At 51.4% G+C, this 7,785-nt stretch overlaps 1 long non-coding RNA gene across 1 annotated transcript; it reads right to left on the reverse strand.

Moving 5' to 3' along the window:
• Positions 1-4,447: 4,447 nt before the first annotated feature.
• On the reverse strand, positions 4,448-7,277 carry LOC308634660. The gene is made up of 5 exons (XR_014019059.1): positions 6,035-7,277; positions 5,776-5,937; positions 5,164-5,366; positions 4,689-4,845; positions 4,448-4,569 (listed from the first exon to the last, which is right to left on the reverse strand). It is a non-coding gene; the product is annotated as an uncharacterized lncRNA (long non-coding RNA).
• Positions 7,278-7,785: the final 508 nt, after the last annotated feature.

Here is a 7,785-nt window from a genome sequence, read left to right on the forward strand (position 1 = left end):
CTCACTGGAGGTGTTAGCTCAGACCCTCCCTGAACACAGACCTCTCAGATCTTCTGGTGGGCACCACTTTCCACCTGAGCCAGGGCAACAGGACAATGTGACCTCCAGCCAGCACCTGACTCCTCCTCTTATCATCTGGTCCCATCTCAGGGGCTATTCTACCAACCCCACAGAGGGAAACCTGATGGTCCCTCCTAGTTTCTCCCTCCTTTATGCCCCTCCCAGCTGAACCACCTGCCAGTGGTGTCCACTCTACACCCTAAATTCCATCCTCCACCCCACACCCACCTGGACCCTCATGCAGGCCCCATTACATATTACTGTTTTGGCCCCTGGACTGGGAGTTCGTTGGGAGAGGGGCACATCACCTGACTCCCAGAGCCTGACATTGGTCCCAGGCAGGTACTCGCTACATACCTCTCTACTAGAGTAGAATAAGAAGTCACCATAGCAGGGCACAGTGGCGCACACCCGTCATCCCAGCCACTTGGGAGGCTGAGGCAGGAGGATTGCAAGTTCAAAGGCAGCCTCAAGAAAAGCGAGGCGCTAAGCACCTCAGGGAGACCCTATCTCTAATAAAATACAAAATAGGGCTGGGGATGTGGCTCAGGGGTCGAGTGCCCCTGAGTTCAATCCCCAATATTCCCCCCACCAAAAAAAAAAAAAAAAAGAAGAAGTCACCCTAGTGGAAGGGACACACAGGGGGAGCCTATGAGCTTGAGTAGAAGTTCATCCAATGAGTCCAGAGGGAAGGAGGGTTCAAATGGTAATGTCCTCCAGGCAGAGGGACCTGCCCCGCAGAACCTCAAAGGTGGCAGGAGGACAAAGTGGTGAGACCAGGACAGGGCATGTAGGAGAGGCCTCTGAGGCCAGACCCCAGAGGGCCTTGAATGCCACACTAAGGAGTGTGGCTGGGGAGGCGACTAACTTTATTGACTTTTCTTTCCGTTTTGTCTTTTAGGCGAACGGCACCCTGACAGCCCTTGAGGAAGACAAATCGTGAGACAGACAACACTTGGCTCAGGAAACCTCGCCCTGGCCTCTCATGAGATCAGATTTCCCTGCTTTGGGCCAAACTCTTTAAAGCACTTTGGCAACGGGTGAAAGATTGCCAGGGCCAAAGGCCTGGCGAGGGGCACCTTGGATGGCGCCCAGGGTCATGCCGGGGACTTGCTCCACTCCTTCTCTGATGCCCCATCCTGGTGGCTCCTTTGTAGCAAGGCTGTGAGGCAGAGGTGCCTGGGTTAGGTTCAAGGGGTGACAGCTGCAGGTTGGGGGCCACAGGAGCAAGAAGGCTTCTTCTTAGGGAGCCTCTGAACTGTGCCCCGGCCAAAGCAGACTTCACAGATGTCTTAGCAACACCCTCCAGCTGGCCTGTTTTTTGGGGGGTGGGGGGGTGGGGAGGGGTTGGTACCAAGGATTGAACCCAGGGACACTTAACCAGAGCCACATCCCCAATATAGATAGATAGATAGATAGATAGATAGATAGATAGATATAGATATAGATATATAGATTTATATGTTTGTTTGTTTGTTTTATTTAGAGATAGGATCTCACTAAGTTGCTTAGGGTCTTACTAAGCTGCTGAGGCGGGTTTTTGAACCCTCAGTCTTCCTGCCTCAGCCTCCTGCTTGCCTTCTTCTTGATCCAAAGCAGCCGGTGGATTCTACATTTAACCAGTTGGAGTAAAAACCATCACAAGCCCTCTGGGCCACACTGGTGATCTCCCTGTCGCTTCTCCTTCCTTCTTCACCACCAGACCTAAACTTGCCTACAACACATAGAGCAGGGGCCTTCTCTGGGTTCCTGAGCCCACAGTGGCGACAGCCTTTTATTCTGAAATTATTTGAGTTTCTCCTCAATGTCTGTTCATGCTCTTCTTTCATACCCGAAGCAGGCCCCATCCTGGAGTCCCGCAAACTGTCTTAAGTACCCCTTCTTGGTGCATCTTCCCCACACCATCCTCACTCAGCTCTGTCCAAGCCTTAGCATCCTGCTTTGAAATAGTCAAATGAAAAATCACCTATACCGAGTTTCTCCAAAGTGGACGCCCTAAGCCTAGAACCAGGCAGGTGCTTAGTAACGTTCACTACCCTCAACAAAAACAGGGTGGGGACAGGGGTCCAGAGGGAGGAGGAGCCCAGCTATGGGGGCGGAGGAAACAGTGTCAGCCAGGCCTTGGGTGGGGGAGTGGAAATGGTGGCCAGGACTGGTGGTCCTCACCCTGGACTGAGCGTCAGAACACCTGGAGGCTGGTCCAGCTAGGGAGATGGGGCCATCCTGCACCTTCTGGTTGGACAGGTCTGCCTGGGGCCCAGGGGCTGGCACTTGGACGGGTGCCAGGTGATGTTGATGCTGCCGATGCTGAGATCAGGTTCTGAAAACCTGGCAGGGCAGAGCCACCCAGTGCAGGGCATGACATGGTGACTCAGAGGAGTCACAGCCACACGGAAGGGCAGGTAGGCTATAGGAAGCTCTGTACACAAAAGCGGGGAGGCAGAGATATCCACAGCCCTGGGTTTGAGTGGCCCACCCCCGCCCTGACCGCCCCATCAGCCAGCTCCCCCCAGGAGGCCAAAATCCCCCCTGTGTGAAAGGCGACAATCCAACCGGCCCACCTCCTCGAGGGGCAGGTGTGGCTCGCAGGGAGACCAGCCATGAGAGGGCTTTGCTCGGTGGAAGGCCCTCAGCAGATGTGAGAGTGATTATTATAATCTCCCCTTCCCCAGGTGGCACGGTGGCTCTGCTGCCCCCTCCTCCGCCTGCCAGGCCCCTCTCATTGGTCCCTGGGGACGGGCCATGCAGGGCACAGGCCGGCGCTGGCTGCCTCCTCCAGGCCCCCAGCTCTGCCTCAGCTGGGCCCAGCCTCCAGCTCGCCAGGCCTTTCTTCAGGTGCAAGGACCCAAGTAGCTGGGAGCGGGTGGCTCCTCCGCGGGGCACCTCGGGCGGGCGGGCGGGAGGCAGTGGCGGGGGTGGCGCAGTGCAGCCGGGAACAAAGGCCGGCTGGGAGCTGGCAGGGCGCCATCAGGGTTCAATGCACAATGGCCCGGGGGGCTGGCGGCTTCGCTCCTGGCCGGCATTTGCATAATGTCTGGGGCAGGAACAGGTGCCCGGTCAATAGGCGATTGTGAGGCTGTTCTGTCAAAAGAGAAGGGGCCTGTATTGAAGGCCAGGCTCGCCTATTGCAATGCAAATAGCATTCAAAGCAGACCAGCCCAGCCCAGGCTCCCGGGAGCCCCAGCCTCATGAAAGCCACCGAGCTGGCCCCGCTGCTGCCGCTGCTGGTGCCCGCTTTGTCTGAGGCCAAAGGGTGGCATGGCAGTGGGGGCTGGGAGCCGGCAGCCAGGAGCAGGCTGGCCTGTCCACCCATCCAGGAGGGCTTCCTGGAAGAGGAGCTGAAGTTGCTGAACTTGGACTAAACATTGGAAGGTGAGCCACTTCTTCAAAGAAGAGGACCCAGCGTAAACCCCAGCTAGGTGCATCACAATGAAATCTACAGAGGCTATCATGCCCAGTCACCCCCTAACTTCTCACAGCATAGCCCCAAGCCCTGAGATTCGGGGTCAATTCCACCATCAACTCAAACTTACTGAGCATTCAAACTGGCACTCCTGCGGTTCTTCATTCAATGCTCAAAGCAAACTCTATGAAATATGGAGTATTATCACCTCCGTTAACCAGGAGGCACAGAGAAGTTAAAGGCTTCACAGTATAGTTGGCAATGTTAGGGAAAGAACCCGGGCAGATGGCTCTAGAAGCCACCCTCTGGATTGTCTTTTTTTTTTTTTTTTTAGTGCTGGGCATTGAACCCAGGACCTGAGCCATGCTATGCAAGTGCTATACCACTGAGCCACCTCCCCAGCCCCCCAAGCCAAACTCTGATCTCTGTGATTGGGCTGCCAACAGGGTCCTCTCAAAGCTCTATGAAGGAACCTAAGTTCAGGGGGCAGAAGTTCCTAGCTGGACCAGAATCCGATCTCCTGGCTCCCTGCCCAGTTCTTCCTTTCACAGCAGAGGAAAAGTTCTCGTGTCTAACCCAGAAAGGGACACAGGGATGGTGGCAAGCGCAACAGCACTGAGACCTTTCCCAACATCAAATCCCTTCTTCACTTCATAGAAAGACTCCAAATTGTGGGGACCTTCGATTGACATGTCATGTAAGTTGACCAGGAAAGTGGGAACCTCAGAACCAAACCTAGGTCCTTGCTTTGTCACAGGCCAAATGACCTCAGACAGCTGACCTCCTTCCTCTAGGTCTCAGTTTTCTCGTCCGTAAAATGGAGAACCATGCTAATTCACATTCCGGGGACAGGAGAAAGTAGAGTAGGTCGCTGACCGAGTCCGCTCCCTGGATGTTCTTTGGAAGCCAGAGCCTCGGAAATATTCAGCCCCACCCAGTTTCAAGTTGAGATGAAAAAGGAGCACAAGCTTTTGTGTGGGTGTGATTTTATTAAGTCACTTGCTCACGTTCCATTGACTTTGCAAGATTCATTCCTTTTAATTTTTTTTTTTAAATTTCTCGAAATGTTCTGAGAACTCCCCGTGGAAGCCACAGGACTTGAGATCCTAGGATGAGATAAAAGGGAATTCCCTAGGCACTGGGATGGGTTGAGGGGCTCTCCAAGCTCTCCTGAGCCCTTGGCACCTCTCCTCTGAGGAGCCAGAGAACGTCGGTCGATACTCACCCTGTCCTGTCCCAGATGCAAAGAGTCTTCTGGAGGCTGTGTTGAGAAGGATTCTGAAGGGGGCTCAGCAGGAAGGATTGTTGGATTCCCCCAGTGAGGCCCACCAGATGGAACAGAGGTAGTCTCTCTCAGACATTCACTGGCCTTGACCTAGACGCTACGGGGTTGGGGGGTCAGAGAACACAGAGATGAAAAATGGAAGTTCCCAAAATCATATGATAACAATGTCAAGCCAAGAAATATTTAATATTTTTTTCTTTTAAGCAAAAATATTTCTTGAACATTTTACAAAGAACTTTTAGAATTAGAAAAAATAGCTGGGGTGTAGCTCAGTGGTAGAGGGTTGGCCTGGCAGACAGGAGACCCTGAGCTCAACACCCAGCACTGCAAATTAATTACTAATCAATTAACTAGAATTTGAGGAGCAATAAGGGATTTTCAGTTAAAGGGTTTATAACATGGGAGAGGACCTTACCTCCTTACAGAGAGGACCTAACCACTTTCTGCCTCCCATAAAAAAAGGGAGGCAGAGAGTGGTTGGGTACAGCCGTGCTGTTGAAGGTGGTGTCCATCACAGGAGTGGCTCTGATCATCAGTGTCATTTCCAGTCCTTGCAGGGTGCTTTACAATTTCCAAACTGTATCTCATCCATTTATCAAGTTGCTCCTCCCCAAAATGCTATGAAGTTAGGAAAAACAACCATTATCTATTTCCATTGTGCACGTGAAAAACTTCAGGACCACAAAGTTCATGTGACTTGCCCAAGAATAAGTTAGTGGCAGAACTGAGCTGCGATCTGTGGTGACAGACCAGGAAAAGTCAGGAATGAGCTCCAGGAGTCTGGAGGGAGACTCAAGACCTTCCATCCCTTGCCAAGGATAGTCCCATGATCATTTGAGGAGTCAGCCAATCTGGATCTCGGTCCCGCCTCACCAAGTCCCCTACCAGTGTCCTGCACAGACCACTCTTACTGGGAGCCTCAGTCTTCCCCAGAGGCCCAAATCCCTCAACCGACCTCATCAGCATCCCATAGACTCTGCACCCCTCTTCTCTCGGTCACCCGCTGCCAGTTCTTCATTAAACTAGCCTGTGATCATCCTTCACAGCAGTGGCCGAATCATGCCCTGGCTATTGGGGTCCAACCCGTAGAAGTCCCCCATGATTCCAGGGCCAGTATCTGCAGGTCCAACACCAGTACACAAGCAGGGAGAGCCAGAATCGTCACACACAGAGCCAGATTGTTATATGACTGTGGAGAAATCAGAAGCCATGTATGGGTGTTCATGAGAAATCGGGTACACCCATACTGACATGGGAAGGAAGAGAGCATGCTCTCGTGGAAATACCTGGAATCCAAGGCAAGGGTGTGAGAGCTGATTCTGTCTTTGACAATCTAGGTGGCCTGAGGTGAGTCGGGGCCTATTGGAGTCTCTCCCGTAGCACAGTTTAAACATGAGAGTTGTAGAAAAATGCATGCAAAGAGACGGCAGGAAAATGTAAACCAAATGACCAGGAAATTTAGAAGACCTGGTGTAATTAGAGCCAAATGTATATCTCCCCCAGACTCTTTCCAGAGGAAACCTCCTCTGACCCTTCCTGTCACCTCCTGTAGGAAGCCTGCCTCTGACCTTCCATATGTCCTTAAAGAGGAAAACGGGCCATAAAAAAGTTGGCGGCTTTTTTTTTTCCCAAAGGCTTAAAATCGGGGGCTTATGTATCCCATGATGCTAGCCCACCAGGGTGGAGGGGGAGGGCAGAAGTTTGCAGAGGGCAGAAGGGCAGAAGTTGGTGGAAGCTAGTTGCCAAGATCAGATGCACTTGCACCCATCAACCTATGGACGATAGTCTTGCTATTGGAGGGACAACACGGTGCTTGGTCACATCAGTTAAGATTCCCAGACTATAAGCACACACAGGGCACACAGCCCTGTAACTAAAAGTCCGTCCACCATGGGGCTATCTTCAGAGCCCAGGTTCTGAAGACACACAGACCTGAGTTTAAATCCTAGTCCCCAAGTTGCAAGAGCTTAGACCGGTTACTTAACTTTCCCGAGCTTCAGTTTCCCTTGTGTTATAGAGTTCGTTTCGGCTTTCTTTTGGAATTACCTAAGGTGATGTGAGCAAATGACAAGAAAGCAGGACAGACAACAGGCACGCATTACATTTGCTCTCCCCAGAGCATTCCCATATCACTTCCAGGGGTTTTCCTAAAGTAGAGCCCAACCCTGTGCTGTTTGTACTCAAAGCCCTCCCTGGTCCCTGTAGTGAAATCCAAAGTCTTTAACATACACAAATCCATCTTCACCCCTCCCCGTGTTCCTCACCAGCCATCTTCCCAAGACTCCCCAGAGCTACGCTCCAACTGTACCTCATCCAGGGTCCCCAGACTGTACCCCAATCCCTCGGGGTGCTGTCCCCTGCAGATACTTGCTTTTCTTCTATCCCTCACCTTCTCATTCCCCAGTTCTCAGTCACCCTCCTTGGATTCTCTCTCTTAAAAAAAAAGTGAATGATATTTATTTTTTTAAATTGGTAATAAACACATTCACACAAGTCAAAATCCAAGATGCGCAAAAGGCTATATAGAGTAAAAAGTCCCCCTCCCTACTCACACCTCCAGCTCCAGGTCTTGGCGCGGCTCCCCAAGCAGCCATTGTCCACAGATCTTTGTCCTTCCAGAGGGAAAGTTAGAGAAGCCAATGCACATCGATGCCTGTGAGTGTGCACGGATTCACTTTCTTCACCTTTGTACAAATAGCAGCATTGTTCACATTCCTTTCTGTTCTGTGTCTTACTCTTTTCACACACACAAAAAAGTGCATCTTGAAGCTCAGCCCATCTTGGTGCCTAAAGTTACATCCTGCTACCCTTTAAAAAATGTATATATAGTATACTGAGTACTATGTGAATTATTTAGCCAAATACTGTAAATTATTTAACCAACTCCCTAGTTATAGACATTTAGCCTTAATTTCTTCCTTCAGTGATATAGAAAATGCTTCACTGAAAAATCTTGCACATGTGCAATGATCTGGTACACACAGAGGTGAGAATAATTTCGAGAGGTGGGTCTGCTGGGTGCAGGCCGGGTACACAC

This window comes from Spermophilus citellus, assembly GCF_964194105.1.
Source record: "Spermophilus citellus genome assembly, chromosome: 15".
Lineage (NCBI taxonomy): Eukaryota > Metazoa > Chordata > Mammalia > Rodentia > Sciuridae > Spermophilus > Spermophilus citellus.